Here is an 18,805-nt window from a genome sequence, read left to right as displayed (position 1 = left end):
TTCTATCTGTAAAACGGGGATGCTAATAGCATTTTTATTGGGCTGCCATGCAATTTATATGAATCAAAATAGATTCCATGTTTGGTTTATACCAGCAATAAAAATCAACTGGTCTACCTTGCCTTTCTCTGATCTTTGTTACTTATCCAATTAACAATGATAATTCAGTATGTTATACGATGCTTCCTTAAAATTAATTTTACACTGATATAAATTTAGATGGTGGCATATTATGGCTCTTCAATTAGATTCCAGGTCACTCAGGAGAGGTGGCATAGCCCTCACAGTGCTCTCCATACAGTATGCACTTCTGGCCCAATGGAGAGGCAGTAGGGTGACAGGGTTAAGGGCAGAAGCATGGCACTAGAGGACCTAAATTGGAATCACAGCTCTGCAACTTAGAATCTGTGTGACCTCGGGCAAGTTATTTAGTCTCTTTCTTCCTCAGTTTCTTCCTCTGTAGATTAGGGATAATCATGAGTTTCCTCAAAAACATGTTGTATTAAATGAGGCAATATATGCAAGGCACTTGAAAAGCACCTTTTTAAGTTCTTTACACATAGTAAAAACTATAAAGGTGCTAGTTATTGAATTCATTTTGCAATTCCTCTCAGTAGAAAGACCAAACATTTTTAAAAGTGAATAAAACCTAGATGTTAAGATAGTATAAAATGCATTACTAAAATATAATTATTTTTAAGTCTTACAAAGTAAAGTTCAGATTTCAGGTTGGTCTATGTTCTTTGTTCACAGATATAAATTCACATATATGGTCACAATTAATATGCTAACTATTGCCACATATTTAAAGATAGTTATAAGTGTTTAAATCTCCTTCAGATTTATGTAACCTGCAAGTATCAGAGATGATCTCATCATCCTCCCCTTTATCCATGGTACACAACTACTTTGGTAAACACGTTTCCTGAACACATGCTTTTTGCACATTGTAAAAAGTGGCCTTGGGGCATGCCCAAGAAAGAAAACCTGTGTGCAAAACTAGGAACTATTGAATCAGCTACTGTATAAACAGAGTAAACAAAATGAGTGAAGCATTATAATATATCTAGAGCCATATCATTTCCTTTATAACTGTTTACTTGTTTCTCCTCCCTGATAAAATGTCACCTATTTGATTATAAGCATTTCACTTTTTTCCATAAGCCAGGAAGAGAGTAAATATCATGACAGAAAGAGTACAATCTGTAGAGTCAGACTGCTATAACTTTAAGTTAGATCTTCTTCAAATCAGCTATGTAAAAGTGGTAAAGTTTAAAGAGTGGAAATAAAACAAAACTTGTTGATAGTATCACTAACCGTGAAGTATCATAGTAAAGATGATATTTGATAATGTACATAAAAGCACTTGGCATAAAGTAGGTATTCAGTTAATAGTAGTTAGTATTCTTTTTTGTATTCTTGGCATCTACCACCGTGAGTAATACAGCCTAGGCACTTGAAAATGTTTCTTGAAAAAAATCAATGTATAAATTCAGCAGCTTGGTGGTACTTCATTTTCAATGTTGATTAATTCCAGACCACAAATCAGCGTGTTCAATAGCACTAAGTGACTAAGTCATGGCTCTCCCCACATTTTCCCTAGAAAATTATGACCAGTCCATTAAGTAAATAACCTAATTTCTCTGTGGGTTGGTTCAACCCAAGGACTCAACAATACGCAATGAGAAATTCTAAATACACTCTTGCCTCTCCCCAAGATATTTTTCTATTGTTTTGCTTGTCTCAATGGAAGGCAATAAAAGTTACTTTACTGCAATAGAATAAACCCCATCTAAAAGCAATGTCTGAGGGAATTCCAAAATAGCATGTTCCGGAATGAGCATAATTATTGGTTGTGATTCTTTGGACAAGTTATTTAAAATATTTACAGGCCTCAGATTTCACATGGGTCTAATAGGAATGATAATACTCACTAAACTGTGCTGTAATGAGATTTATATGTCTGTCTAGTCCTTTTCCTAGCTCTTTATTTTTATTCACTGGAGCTCTCTGTTGAAGATGCCTTGATTATCCTAATTCCTTCTGTTTAGATAGTCAAAATATTTATCAGCGTGGATTTCCTCTTATGTGAGGCTCCTATTCAGACAGTTTCATACACTGCCTTGTCGATAGGCAGTGTGAATGTGGCAGAGACAGCTAACTGCACATTGGAAGTCACACATTTCCTATAGTGTGGTCCTGGGACTGGGAAACAGCTGCCCAGCCAAGGCGATATTCATTTAGGTGTGGCTGTGTGACTAGTTCTCTCCAAAGGGGTGTATGCCAAGATGAATAAACAGTGGGCATGCCTTCTCCACTCTCTCTTTCCCATCTGCCAGTTGGATGCAGAGGATTCCAGGCCCCAGGAGATATTAGAGCCATAATCCTGGGTCACTGTGTAGGGAAAAGCCTCTGGCCAAAAGGGAACAATTACGCCAGAGTATTATGTGAACGAGAAAGAAATTTCTATAGTGTTAAGGCACTAAAATTTGGGGATTTATTTGTTAGCGTACCTAGCATTACCTTAAGAAATACGGTAGAGGAATCATTTTTCTTAGAATGGTTATGGGGTCCTCTGTACATAAGACTGGCAGAAGATGCTGTACTAAGAAAAAAGTAATAAACTATTACATACGTAGTAAGTGGAAGTTATACATGTCTAACCTTCACGTTATATGGGGTCTGCAGAGATGTTTAATTTGGCCTGCAGTCCTTACAAACACGGAATTAACTGCCAATGTTTTCTAAACAGCAGATTGTACATAAAAATCTGAATGTTCAGCTTCTTTTGAAAGTTCGGAGAATTTGACCACACTGTGTCTGAGTTCCTACAGTGTGCCAATTGACCACAGGTGAGGAGCAGGTGACCAGAAGGCTCCCACCATTCCATTCCTGGACTCTTGACAGCTATTCTTGCGTTTCAGCTTACAGAATCCATCAGTCAGAGTCTAACCAGGGATACAGAAACCAAAACTATAAGACAGGGAACTAGTGACACAGGTGATGGAGGAGAAGAGAGAATCACAGGGACTGTGAAATAAACCAGAGATTGACACAGCAAGACCACTTTGCTGAAGAGAAAAAGGAGATGGTGTTGTAGGAGCCCAGGGGCCGTGGCTACTCCAGGTACTGGAATCCACAGGAGACGCAGCCTCTGCTGGAGGGGCTCTTAGAGGTAGAGAAAGAGGAGGACAGGAATAACTTGGCTTCCCTCTTTACCACGCCCTCTGGTCTCCTACTGTAACTTCACCCTGCAGGAAGCCAGCTGACTGGGAGCCTGCGGGACACATCCTTCAGGGGTGAACCCTTCTAGGACACAGAGCAGAGCAAGGAAAGGAAGGCATAGATAGCTGAAGGCAAACCAGCCTAGAACCTGGATACACATCACATATACGTGATTAAGTGCTTTCATCATTTATATTGTCTGCCTGATCCCTGTCAATATTTCAGCGTGTCACGTCTTTATAGGGTGAGGAGGTATACCTTTCAGTTTCTCTTCAGAGAAGTAGCCACTTTCCCACTTCTTTTTCTTTCTTATTTTAATGCAGTAGTATTGATGAAACCACTTTATTTGGTTTCTTACTTTAAACTGTGTTTTTATATGTCATGAGAAAACTTTCCCTAACCTTAAGAGTTATGGTAGGGTAAGAGCAATAACATGTACAATAATAATGACTACCATTTACTAAACACACACTATGTGTCAGGCTCTGTATTGTGTGGCTGAATATAACAACAATATTGCAAAGTAAGTATTATTTCCCTCATTTTATTGAAGAGAAACCTGAATCCCAGGTAGGTTAAGGCAATTTCCAAGATCACAAGCAGCAGAACAGAATTCCAACCGAGGTCAGCAAAACTACTTTAGACACTGGTTATTTCCGTTATTTATTCTCTATCTCAGAGTAATCTTCTTGGTTTTCTTTCTGTAGAATTCTGGGTATGTGGTTGTCCTGAATGCCTCATCACCACCTGCTTACTGCTTAGATGTCAGAGTGATGTGATTGTATAGCACAACTCTTTGACTGTGTATAAAATAACAAATACATGGTTAGCTAAGAACCTTCCCTAATAAGGCCAAACACATTTGTATAAAGAAAAGTTTGGCTGGAACATTTTGTTGAGGGAAATTTGGATTCCAATTCAGGATAAAATGATAGATTCCTTCCAACATGTATACTGTTACAGCACAGACATATATAGATACTGAGAAATATACAAAGGTTCCAAGAGAACATATTATTTTGGAGAACACATAGAGAAGATTTAGGGTTGAAGCAGATTCCACACTGGGGTTATGGTGTAGGGAAAATAATAATAACAGTTTTAGTTAACTCAGAAATTAAGTATGTGATACTTTTGCTTCCCCGCCTCCTCATTTATAATTTAAGTCGCTACCCAAGACGGCTACTTCAGCAAATACTAGAGTACCTGGCTTTTCAAAGCCTATAAGTAAAATTCAATTCATATTAAAGGTTAATTTTTGTTTCTTTTTACATTTGGTTTTTCTGCTGTGTTTCACATCGATGATGACTCCATTTCTTCTGAAACTCTTTACTCTCATTTTTTCAGACACGACCTGCTTTTGCCCCTCTTCCATCTTGAGCACATTTGTCCAAATTCCTGAAGCGTCCTCTCTCATTCTGCTGGGAGGCAGTGCAGTGTAGTGGTTCCAAGCACAGGCTCTGGAGCCAGAGCACCTGGACACGAATCTTGACTCTGCACTTACTAGCACTTACAAAACCTCCCCTTACTAAGCATTTGTGGTACAGAATATATATTGATTGAAAAGTTTGAGGGGAGGTACAAGATGGCAAAGTAGAAGGAACCTGAGCTCACCTCCTCTCACGAGCACACCAAAATCACAACTAACTGAACAACCATCAGTAAAAAAGACTGGAACCTACCAAAAAGATATTCTACATCCAAAGACACAAAGAAGAAACCACAACAAGACAAATTACGAAATGGGAAAGCTTACTGGTAAAAGCAAACATTCAGTAAAGGTAGGAAATCATCCACACACCAATATATCAAAACCAGTAATCATGAGAGGAGGAGAGTACAAATGCAGGATATTTTAAATGCATTTGAAATTAAGAGATCAGCAACTCAAAACAATCGTGTGTGTGTGTGTGTGTGTGTGTATACATATATAGAGAGAGAAAGAGAGTGTGCTGTACCAAAACCTCATGGTAATCACAAACCAAAAATCTATAATAGATATACACACAAAAAAGGAAAAGGAATCCAAACACAACACTAAATACATTCATCAAATCACAAGAGAACAAAAGAGGAAAGGAAAAAAAAAAATAGTCCTTCAATACTAGCTAGGCACTTGTACATTTTTTTTTTTTTTTTTAGGCACTTGTACTTTGAACATGCATGTTTCCTTCTGCTCAGATCCTGCACAAGGTACTACACTGGCTACCCAACCCTCCTACTAATTGGCTCAGAATTCAGAGAACCTGGAGCAGCCCTGAGGTCCATAGGCTCGCATAAGCATATGATGCCCTCTATAATAAACATAATAGTAATTACCATTTAATTAAACATCTACTATTTGAGTACTCTATTAGACCCTGGACATGCATTTTCATTTGCCTAGGAAGACCATCTGAGGATAAAGTTACTCAGGGTTACACAAACCCATGTGTGACCCATGTTCTTTCTATGGCAATGCTTATGAATAAGGGTCTGTCCACCTGGGTCTCCAGGTTAATGTGCTGGTTTCCTCCTTTAGGGGCTATAGCCCTATCCTGAATGTAGGCAGTCTTGACTGAGGCTCTGACGCTCTGTATATGTCTAATTAGTCCCCTCCTTGCAATGGTTGAACCTGACTTGTGGACTCAGTCACTGGCTGGAGTCCTGCCCCTTCAGGGATGGGTTTCTGGAAACAAGGCCATTCTCTGGTCCCTGTCCAGACCAGTACTGCTGGCCCCACCCACCATAGAAGCTCTGGTGTGGTTAGTTCACTCAGCCGCATCTACTTTCAACACCTTCTCCATAATAAATGCTGATGAGAGGTTTTTGGATGGTCACCTCCTGGGGGCCAGCATTATATTAAGCACCTAAAATTTATTGTTGAACTTGAGTAGTACTCATCCACCCTGGACCCTCAGACTGCCTGTCATCCAAGCCCACATCAGATCATGGCCAAAAGTGTGAAGACATATTCCTCTGGTATGTTGACATAGTTGAAAAGGCCTTGTGCAAAGATATACCAAGAAACAACAAATGTAAGATGTACACAGAGAGACTCTGGGTTCCTGCAGAATCACGGGTTGTGAGTCATACTTCACATCGTCAGCGGGAAACTCACCCAACAAAGGTTTGTAAAATTACATTGGTGGCGATAAGGAAGTTGGAAAAAGTAGTGATTGGTAAGGTTGAGTCACAATTAGTCTCAGGTGGGAGCAGTTCATCCTATAAGTGCTACACCATACATCAGTTCTTTACAATGTGCATGAAAATCACCTGGGGCTCTTGTTACAATGTGGATTCTAACTCAGTACATCTGAGATGGGGCTTGAGGCTCTGTGTTTCTAAAAGCTCCCCTAACATGCTGAAAGCCACTCATCCCCAGACGACACTTTGTAGAGCAAGCCCATAGACCTCCTTGATACAAATTTAAAAAGGAAAAAATATAGTTGACTTACTTGGATCTAAGTCATGCATGTAGGTGGCATTAGAACCTTCCAGACAAGGTACATGGTTTTACCAGAAAAGTAATCATTCGCAGAGGAAAAAGAGCAAGCCAGCACTGAGTCTCAGAGCGTGAGGGAGATACAGCCAGGGGTTGATGGGTCTGGAAACACATATAGAAATCAGGAGAGGGAAAGAACCGACAGCAGTCATAGAAATAGCAACAATGTTATTCAACTGAATAAATAATCTATGTTTGAAAAGCAGAGAAGAAGGTAGCTTGGGGTATTTGAAGTCAGACCCGGTAATGCCAGACCCAGGACACTAGACTCACTGGCACAGAAAAGGCAAACTTTAAAGTCTTAACAACAAGCAACAAAAGAAATCACGGCAGGCAAACCAACGCCTTGAAGGTGAGCATAGGGCCACAAACGTCCAGAAGACAACCAGGTCGATTCCCAGAAATGAGAAGTGAACTTACCTGCTCATCTTCAGCTTCCAGGAGGAACTGAGCAAGGGAAGCCAAAGTGTCCTAGTCCCAGAGGAAATAGCACGTCCAGCAAGGAATCCAGTAAGGGGTAAAATACGGGAGCTGGAAAACTCAGCAAAGGCTCAACTCTGCTACTCACGTGAAATCTGCCGTAAAGTTACTTCTCACTGAACCAATGAAAAGCCTGTATTCCTTCCTACCTGCGTGGGGGCAGAAACAACACTTGTGAGTTAAGTGGCTCTAGCTGTGAAAACTGGCAAATAGCACGAGGCATGAGGCGTGCTGGTAGAGCCCTGAGTCTCAAAGTGAGGTCCCAGATCATCAGTATCAGCATCACCTGGGAACCTGTTAGGAAATGTGAATTCTCAGCCCCGCTTGCTCCAAACCTATCACTCAGAAACTGTGCAGGGTGGCGCCCTGCAGCCAGTGGTCCAACAAGCCCTCCAGGTGATTCTGATGCATGCTCAAGGCAGTAGAGTCTATTGAAAGCATAAAGAGATGAAGGCCAGGTGTGTCAAAGGACAGTCATTATAAGTAGGCTTGATAATGGCGCTTTTACAGACCTAGTGATGTCCTGTTTACAGGGAGAAGAAAACCCAGCAGAGATAATGTAAAATAATAATTAATAAAACATACTCAGTGATCAACAACAACACAAAAGCAAAGTGGATGAATACAAATTGTAGTAAAAAATACAAGTGAAAATTTAATAATGAACATTAACAATCTTTGCCTCAAGATTTTTTATTTCCCAACCACATAAATGTGTCTACTGGTGAAGACACCATTAGGAATTTTCAATAATCCATATGTCTCTTTCAAACATATTTCTCCAGCATTGTAAGGGAGACCACCTTAGGTAGGTAGCTCGTTGGCCAGGGTGGTCATGTAATATAAATATATTTAACTGAGTATCTAGAAAAATTGCTAAAAATCCTGAACCCAAAACATATGTCTTCAGAAAGTCACACAGTACAATAAAAATGCAGATGGCAAAAAGAAAATACTGAAAAGTCTAATTTTCATGTCTAGGCTGAACAAGGATCTAGATACCAGATTCTATACAAAATGTTCATACTTCCTTAATTTAAGCTTACAAAGAGTATTCTTAATGTCTAATTGGGAGTTTTTGGCTCTGTATAACAGAAATCCCCTTGGGATAGACATATAGAGAAAGGGCATTCGTGTGTTTGTAAGTGAGCAAGCCCAGAGCTAGCTTTGCTGTTCTTTGGAGTAGATCCCAGGTTTTTCCAGGGGTTCAGTGGGGCTATGTGGGCCAGCTTCTTTCTGTCTGCTTGGCTGCCCACATTCAGATTCCGTTCACAGGTTCTCCCATTGTGGCAAGTTTGCTGCCAGCGGTAATCTGGGTTTTGTGCCTATTCACATGCCTTGGGATGGGGGATGTTCAGGGGGTGTTGAGGAGACGTCAGGGAGTGAAGAGAGAAGATACTGAATTCCTGAGAAGGGAATCCTCTCCCAGAACCCCTAGCAAGTCTCTCCTACTCTCTCATTGGTCCACAAGGCCTTAGTCTTTCCGATCCCTAAAAAGAGTGAAATTAGCATGGTTAATTTGCCTAACCTGCTTGGGGAGAGGGAGTGGGACACAGGAAAATAACTACTGCAGTGCCAAACTTCTTCATGTGTAATGATATAAACTTCTGAGGAAATGAGAGTATTTGGTTAGATAAAATACATTTCGTTGTTATGGGAATTACTTCATAATCAGGTGATTCAAGTTATGTGTTAGGAACTTTTTGGAAGCCATGTAGGAGACATTTCCTTTTTTTTTTTTTTCTTTTAAAGGCTATCAGGTTCCTTGCTTTTTTAAAATTTTATTTATTTATTTATTTATGGCTGTGTTGGGTCTTCGCTTCTGTGCGAGGGCCTTCTCCACCTGCGGAGACCTGGGGCCACCCCTCATCACGGTGCGTGGGCCTCCCACTATCGCAGCCTCTCCTGTTGCGGAGCACAGGCTCCGGATGCGCAGGCTCAGCAGTTGTGGCTCACGGGCCCAGTCGCTCTGTGGCATGTGGGATCCTCCCAGACCAGGGCCCGAACCTGTGTCCCCTGCATTGGCAGGCAGACTCTCAACCACTGCGCCACCAGGGAAGCCCCGACATTTCCATTTAAATTATCATTTTTATGTGGCCTATGATTAGCTGATTTTAATCTCTGAACTGCAGGAGAGATAGAAAATAAAAACACTAATCAATTACCATTCAATGCATAACAAATAAAAATGGAGGCCAAATTAAAAAAAAGGCTGTACTAGTATTTACTGTATGAATATCTGTTCTATTATGGAAAAATGTACTGAAAGTAACTAATATACACATCCCTCTTTCCATCTGCCTCAACTAGAAGAGATATTTCTCACAATCATTCAAATGAGAAGGCAAGTAAAATTAGAATGGAGTGGAAAGCCAACTGAATTCTACTGAGGTATGTTCATATTCATATAACCAAAAACACAAGTATGCCTTAAGTTGCCTAGGAATTAATATTTGAAAATGAAATACAAATGGTGCTTCCTAGACTGACTTTAAGAAGACCAGCAATATTATAAAGCCCTAGAAAAACTTCGTAGACCTTTAAACCCCTCCAGGATGAATGCGTCATGTTTCAAAGATAACTTGGATTTATAGATTAATTTTACAGGTCAATGAAGTTGTCTATAATTTTTACAGGATTATCATTAATGAATGTGAGAAATGCGGCAGGAAGAACATATTTGATTTTCGTAATCTTAGATATTCTCTTAAAAGTTAAAATTAAGTTGCATTGAACATTCTCATGCCACCAGAAAAGAAAATGGGTAGAAGAACTACAAATGAGGAGTAATGATGAATAATGCCATTTTATACCAAAGAAATATTCAACCAAGTCATGAAGGGATTGATGTTAGGTATAGTCATGTTTAATATCTACATTAATCACCTGGAAATGGGAGTAAACAATATGTTTACAAAATTTGCAGATGATACTAAATTGAAGGGTACTATTAGCATGCATAATGACAAAATGGATAAATGATTTCGAAAGAGTGTCTGTGAGCAAAATGACTTTTTACTTAAAAAATCAGGTGAATACAATTGGTATAAACATTTTTTAAAAGAGTCATTCTATGGAAGGAAAAGCAAGGCATCCATGATGTTCAGAAAGAATTTAACGTTTGTTTACAGAATATTTGACTTTGGTTATAATGTAATGGAGTTAAAAACTAATACAGTATTTGAGGACTAGCTACGTTAAATATTCACTTCATAATGAGAGGAAAACAGTTTCTCTATAAAGTTCTGATGAGAATAATATTCGAATATGAAAACAATTTGGTGTCTATCAATGCAGGAAAATGGGATTAAACACATCTGAAATGAGATGGGCAATAAAAATGATTAAGAAGTTAGTCTGATGAACTTCTAAGAAAAGACTAATCTTGTAGTCTGCAAACCCAAGAAAAGGAAGCACAAGTGACAGACAGTATGTAATAACTTTCTTCACTGAGGAATAGTACAGTAAAACCCCATTCACTCAAAAGGTTAGGCATTCCTTTGTGTAATCCAGATTAAGATTATCTGGTATTTCATTAAAACAACTACAGTGAGATCTCTGACAGAATGGTAAATTAGCTGTTGTAGTAAGTTGTGCAACTATTTATTATGTAATCGTTCCGTGTATTCCAGGGCCATGTGAGTAAAGAAAGGTGATAAAATAAGAATCAGTTACAGGAGCAATAACTGCTGAAAGTCAAATAGTTGTCCACTAGCAGTCTTGACAATACTGCCTTCTTAAGGAGAGCAGATGGAGTTTTCCTCCTTGGTTTTTAGGCATGGCTGCAAGGTCACTGCAACTGAAATGATCCCTCTGGCTAAAGCCCAAAGGAAACAATAGCATTTTGTTTTTCCCTTTCATTCTTCAAAAAAACTCATATGCTTATTTTACTCAGTAACTGTTTCAAAAACTAATATCTTATTGGGGAAGTATTTATTTTTTGGTATGCCTTTGTTTTGTTTTGTTTTAATCCTGGAACTATAGATATCAAGTGATGTCAAGTGGTTGTACAAACAAGAGTCTAGTCCTCTATATATAGGTTACTCACCTTTCTCAGAAAGAGTTAATTTTAACAACAACCAAAAACTGGGTTCTTATCCAATTTGCGAGCAATGAGGCTTTGACAGTTTATGTTTGGGTCAAAAGTAGGTGGTCAGTAAAGGCAGCAGTTCCAACAAGTAGTTAAAGGGAATATTTCTGCCACATTTATTCTTCATCATCCCGCCCCCCCTTTACCCTAGTTGATGTGCTCATGAGCTGTAGGCAGACGAGGGGAAAGCATGTTAACTCTAGGGTAAAATGGAACTAAGTTGGGCCAGTTGTAGAACACTGTATGTCTGGGTTCTGGAGCAGTGTTCATGTGTTTTAAACTATTTAGAAGGAAGAAAGGACAGTACTCTATTAAAACACTAGCTTAGAAGGATCCAGAAAATTGCTGAGTTACCATAAAACCTTTAGTTTTTTGGTTTTTTTTGATCCCTGGCCATGACAGTGAAAGCACGAATCCTAACCACTAGACCACCAGGGAATTCCCAAACCTTTAGTATGTTATGGCTTCAGGGCTAAATTCAATGATTGGCAGGGCCCTTCATGATTTGTCTCCTCCGAATCATTATAGTATCATCTTCTGCCACTCTTTCCCAACACACACACCCCCCTACAAATTATCCACATCAAAAAACTTGACATTCCCCAGACACGTATGCGCATGTTGTTCCCTCTAATTAGAATGGTTTTCTTCCCTTTATCTGCCTAGAAAATTTCTGCGGATCCTTCTAGATGCAGTTCAAATGCCACCTGCCTTGGGGAGTCTTACAGTACCTTTCTTTCTATACCTTCCTGTTTACTCAGTCAGAATCGGTCATTTCTTTTTTGTCCACACAGCACTTAGCTATGTCATCACACTGATAAAATAGCAACCACAGGCACCACAATTGCACGCTTCATTTATTAGGGACTTAATATGTGACAGACACTGCGGTAGTATTTTTGATGTCTTCTTGTCTCTTCAACAACACCTGAAGGTAGGTGTAATTCTCTCCATGAATAACTTGAGACCCAGAGAAGCTGAGGAATGTGTCCGAAGTCATAGGACAGTTGACAGAACCCCACTCACTCCCAAATCTGTACTTTTCATGGGATCATCTTGCCTCTTCTACATGCCTTATAATTGTATTCAGTCACTTTTTCTTTGTGAGGATTCAGTATGTCATAATCTTTAAAAAGCAGGCTTTGTAGCCATACTGTTTGTTTTTAAATCCTGGTTCTGACTCTTCTTAGTTGAGTAACCTTGAGTGATTGATTTAGCACCTTCATGCCCTAGGTACGTCCTCTATAAAGTGAGGATAAGACAGCTCCTACCTCACAGGCTGGTTTGGAGGATTAAATGAGTTAATACATATAATAAATATAATAGCATCTGCCTGTTATAAGGAATCATACCTTATTACAGTACTGCATACCTGTTAGCTAGGATTATTGGTTTATACACTTCTCTTTTATATAGGTCGTGAACTCCTCAAAGGCAGGAATAATATCTCATTCATCTTTTCATATCCTCCACCTACCACAGTGTCTTGCAAATACCAGCAACTTGCAAGGTAGAAATACAAAAGGAGATTTACGTCAGTGGTGAGTAAGTGTGGCAGGGGGAGGGGTCAGAGGAGCAGGGAGGAGAGAGTCATATATATAACACCAATGTATGGTTGCTATGAGTCACTTTTTCCTGACAGGGGGAATAAAAGAAAGAACCTGTCAGCCGTGGTGGACTCCAACATTCCATAATTGCACTCTTCCAGCTGGGAGGCTACGATATAGGCTGCCGAGCCAATTTCCCCTTGCAAAAGGTACTGAACAGATAGCAAAAACTCTCGAAAGAGCTAAGACGGCATGCTAAGGTGTCAGGAGCTGCTCACCGGCAGCTGCTACTGATCTCCTGTCTCCTTAGCCCAGAGCTGCCAATTCTACTTCTTCATGCTGTGACTAGTCCTGCAATCCAGAATTTGCGCCCACTGTATGCAATGGTAAAATAAATTCCGCGAGAGACGGATGTGCTTCGGTGATTAAGGGCTACAGCTACCGACACTATTTTGTGCTCTGCTCTCCTGCTTGCTGCTGTTCTGAGCCTTTCTATTCTGATATATTCCCCAATTTCTGCCCACTTGTCCAGGATTTCCAACTGTTCTCCTCCTCAGTCCCTTCCAAATGTCCTGTGTTCTTGGTTCCTTATGCCCCGTTGTCTGTCCTCTTGCCTTGTGGCTGACTCCTGAACACACTGACACAGGATATTTATCCTTGTCTTGTTTCATGCTGGATGGAATTTCCCAGTCCTAATCCTGTGTCCAGCCCAGCAGCACTGATGACCAGCCTCGCTGTAAGGAAGCAAATTCGCACCTATTCTCAAGTAATGGGCCCTTTAGACCACGGGTCCCCAACCCCCGGGGACCTATTAGGAAACCTTTTAGGAACTTGGCCACACAGGAGGTGAGCGGCGGGTGAGCGAGCGAGCGAAGCTTCATCTGCCTCTCGCCATCGCTCCCATTACCACCTGAACCATTCCCCCCACCCACCCATCAATGGAAAAATTGTCTTCCACGAAACCGGTCCCTGGTGCCAAAAAGGTTGGGGACCGCTGCTTTAGACACACACAAAAAAACAAAATAAGCTGTATAGAATAATAGACAACAGTTAAGGTCATGGGAACCAGAATTGGACAGATCTGATTTAGAATCCCAGCTCTACCATGCCCTCCTCTATGACCTTGGGCAAAATATTGACCTATCTAAACCTCAGTTTCCTCATCTGTATAATGAGGCACATAATGAATCTCACCTTGTAGGATTATTAAATTTGAAATCTAATTAATACATGTATAAGTTAGCATTACTATTGTTATTATTAAAAATAAATTCCCAAATTACTGGTTCAGAGATGAACCATAGATGAATACAAAGCTCAAAAAATTAAAAATCATCATTATTATCAAAGTAGCTTATTTTAGACGTAGAAATCACCTTAAATATCCAATCATCTTCCTTACAAGATGAGGAAATTGTGAACTGGAGAGCAAGATTCATAGTTCTGTCACTTCCACATTCCAAATGAAGATTTTTGGCCTGTATTTCATAATTGCGATTTTGAACGTCCTTATTCAATTTATTCACGTCTCCATTCATCCATCCACTTATCCACCCACTATCCATCCATCCATCCATCCATCCGTCCATCCATCCATCCATCCATTCTTTAGGAAATATTTACTAGAGCACCTGCTATGTGCCAGTCTCCTTCCCGAGACCTGGGAATTTACAATCATTGTCCTTAACCTTCATGGTGCTTTCATTCTTCTTCCTTCTACTGCTTACTATTGATATATCACTCTAAGCTTCTGTTTCTGCCATTAGAAAATGGTAGAATACATTAATGTCTTTTCTGCATGTCAAGAGTAACCCTTTATAAAGACGTAAGCAGCAGCAAATTTTGAGGGAAGAAAATTCTCATTAATAGAATTGGATCTCACAGATAAATCACTTTCACCAAAACATCACTTAGAAACCTGTAGGTAAACATATACTTCATGTACATAGTGAACTCTCTTTTTCTTCCTTTTGTCTTCTCTTGCCTTTGGTGTCCTATCTCTCGCCTTAATGCAGTAAAGCACTACAGACCAGAACCTTGAGCAAATGTAGAAAACTGAAAAATGTGTGTTTTAATGGATCGTAAACCACGCAACAGCAGTGGCTGTCACCTTTGCTTTTGTCTGGGATGAGTGTACTTTGGTATTAGTCAGCAGGTAGGGTACGTACTGCCTGGCTGGCATCTGATAGTGATCAATGCAATTAAAGAGGAGTTATCCCTTTCAGCATTTATACCCCAAAGTGTCCCATTTATGACAATGCTATGCTCACCCAAAAAGCTTTTTGACATCTTAAGAACTGTAGCTATTTGGAAGCTGAAAATATTCAAGGTAAAAAAGATGGGAACCTAGGGGGAAATTTTAACAATGTGGAGGCCATTCACAAAGGGACCTTGCAGTGTGGGAAAGATGGGAGCTGCCCGGAATGACTCCTGAGCAGTCTTGTTTGAGGTAGTTAGTTCTGGGTGATGAAAGCTTTCTCCTTTTCTCACAGGATCCAACTCATTTATCTATGCCTTTGTTCGCTAAACAAACAAACAACCCACAGGTGCTCTTGATCTTGCAAAGAAGAATCAATATATGAATCAGATGCTCCTCCTTAAAACTCAGCAGAATATTCAGGCACCTAGCTTTCCTTCTCTCTTCACACACTCCCAGCTTCATCTTCCCAGTAAATCTACCCAGTGTTTCAAGCCAAAGATTTTGGCTTCATCCTTGACTTTTTTCTTAGCGTCCACATGCACCACCTCATCAGGTCCTATTGTTCCTACCCTCAAAATATATGCAGGATCAGAGTTCTCACCACTGCTACTACCTTAGCCCATTTATGTGTATCAATTCAATAGCTTCTGAACCGGTTTCCCTACTCTGTCCATGCCTCTTTCAGTCTGTTCTCAACAGAGCAGCCACAGTGATTCTGCTAAAAGGGGTGTTAGTTCATTTCATTCATGAGCTAAAAATCCGTTAATTGCTTCCTATCTCTCTCTCACAGTCAATGCCTAATACTGACCAATAGGCCAATAGGTCCCTATATAATATGGCGCAAGTTCCCACTGTGACCTCACTTTCTACCACTTCCTCTTGCTTTTCCTTCAACACGTGCCAGGCCCACTACTGCTTCAGGAACTTCACACCCACTACACCTTCTACTTGGAGTCCTCTTCCCGCAATATCTGTCTGGCTCACTCTCTCACTTCCTTTGGGTCTTTACTCAAATATTATTGTCTCAGTGAGCTCTTCCCCAGTAATACTATCTAAACTGGCAATCCACCACGTGTACTTTCCATCTCCCTTCCTGTGCTTGGTTATTTTCTTCTTTGTATGTATCACTATCTAATATACTATGTATTATGCTTATTATTTATCGTCTGACCCCCTGGTGAGAATGTAAAGGACTATGAGGGTAGAATATTTGTCTGTTTTATTTATTGTTTTATTTCTAGTGCCCATAACTATACTTGAAACATAGAAGACACTCTACAAATATTTATCCAAAAATGGATGAATAACTTTATAGGAGGGGGTGTGGTAAGTTAATTTCACTGATATCTCATCCAGTTCATGGCCTCCTGGTATCACTATTGTGGCAGGTTGTGTTTTCCAACAATATCTCCTCTATCATATGTTCTTCTATAATACAATCTTGCCACTTTTCCATCAAGAGGTAGAGGTAGGCTCATAGCCGTTTCAACTGTTAGGGTCTGGATAAAGCCAAGGGTCTGATGATATAACTCTTTGTTAAAACCTCAGAAAGATTAACAGACTTCATAGACCCTTTCAAACAAATGAAAATCTTTCTAAGGACTTCAGGGCATGACTTTCTGTTAAAAATTAGGGCTCCTAAGAATCCTAAGGACATTGTTCCAGAGTAGCCTGCCGAGGAGACTCTTTAGATCACAGATCCTCGGAATTAGAACTAGAGGGTTTGTACTCTGGGAGTTCAAGGAATTATACCCAAGTGGCTTCATCCACAATGGGACACAATTTAGATAATGAGCTACTGTACTACAAGCGGATGCCATAATGAAGGTTTTGAGGAAAGAGATGAGCATATTTTGCATGTAGGGGGAATGTGAATTGATGTGGCTAGAATGCAGATGAGAGCAGATTGTATTTTCCTAAAAGATGACTGCAACAATATGTCTTGTCCCACATAATCATCTACAGTGAGGTCTTGGCACTCTCCTATCAAGAGATGGAGGCTACTTCTTCTCCCCTTGGGTCTGGGCAGGCTTATGATCACCTGAACTAATAAAGTATGGTGAAGTGTTTGCTGTATGACTTCTAAGGCTGTGTCATAAAAGGCAATGCAGCTTCTGCTGTGGAGCCCTGAACTTCCATGTAATGAGTCTGACTACCTTTTGGCTGCCATACTCTGCAGGAACCAAGTCACACGGGGAGGCTACACATGGATTCCCTACTCAGCACTCCTAGTCTTTGAGTCACCTCAGCCCAGGTGCTTGATGTGGAGTGAATGAGCCTTCTGATGATTCTGGTGACCAGCTGCCGAGTCACTCCCAGGTTTAAGTCTTCCCAGACGTAGTGAAGTAGAGATGAGCCACTGATTCTGTCTAAATTCCTGACCACAGAATCTGTGAGAAACATAAGCTGGTTGTTTTAAGCCACTATGCTTTGGGATATGCTGTTATGCCATGATATTACCTGAAATAAATCTCTTTTCAGTGTGGCTTTGCAGCTCCTCCATCAATAAGTGGAGTCTATCTTCCATCTCTTAAACGTGGGCCAAGAATGAAACAGAAGTGAAGGTGTGCCTGTTCTACGCCTCCGCCTCCCGTCTGCTCATGGAATCCTGCCTATGCGTTGCGTTAAGCTTGGGCTGGCCTGCTGGAAGATTAGTGACCGAGACTAGCTTACAGCAAATTGATCACGTGATCAATTGATCACGTGATCAATTTGTCCAGCCTAGATCACCAGAGCTACTTACTTGACCTATAGTTAACCACAGGTGCATGAGTGACCTAGCTAAGACCAGGAAAACGACCCAGCTGAATTGTAGACTCATGAGAAATATAGGCTTATTGTTTTAAGCTGCTGAGAGGTTTTGTTTTGGTTTTTCTTTGGTTGGGCGTGGTGGGGGGATGTGGGCAGGGTAGGAAGAATTGTTACACAGCAATAGCTAAATGGTACAAGAGGAGAAAGACCTTCCAGGTAACTGAGCTCATGCATATTTTTGAGTGGGAAAAACTATGGTTGGAATGTTGGAAATAAGGATCACTATTTATCTGTGGTCAACAAGTTATTCCCAGTCTTCTCATACCTATGCTTCCAAGCCCAGAGGCCAAGAGAACATGCAGGAGGGACTATTTCCTCTACATTATACATTAATGGGATAAAATAATTCTTCTTCTCAGTCTGCCATTCTACTCTTTGCATCAAATCCAATGAACATACCTTGGCTGACTTTATACCAGCCCACTTCCTCTGTAGGATCAGACTTAACACATATAATGACATAAAGTGCTATATAAACAAACAGTGTTACCATGCTCCCAAGCCTAGAAAGAGAAAAAAAAGAAAGAATAACTTTTAAAGTACAGCTAAAGAATTCAAATTTTCTCAAAGCCAAATTGGAATATGAAAAAAGATTTTAAAAAATTCTAAATTTAGGTGCAATGGTTTTCATGTGTTTAGAATCTGGCAAGCCAACTTCTTCTCTGCCCTACTTTATAAAGGTTGCGTAGAAGAGGGAAAAAGAAGTTTTGTTTAGTTGCAGATGAACACTTTATGGTCCCCCCCAATAATAATACATGAATGTATCATCCAAATATCAAAAAGTAGAATTAAATGTATAATTTTTAAGAGCATCTATTTTTAAATTAAGATATATTGCTTTCCTTGAAAGACTAAACATGTAATTTTTTATATAGAAATAATCAATTTCCTAATGTCCTTTAGAGAGCACAACTTTCCATCCTTGGGATAAGAATGATGTAATGAGGTGTCCTTTAGAGAGCACAACT

The sequence above is a fragment of the Balaenoptera ricei genome, chromosome 5, assembly GCF_028023285.1.
Source record: "Balaenoptera ricei isolate mBalRic1 chromosome 5, mBalRic1.hap2, whole genome shotgun sequence".
NCBI lineage: Eukaryota > Metazoa > Chordata > Mammalia > Artiodactyla > Balaenopteridae > Balaenoptera > Balaenoptera ricei.
This window is presented reverse-complemented; position numbering follows the sequence as displayed.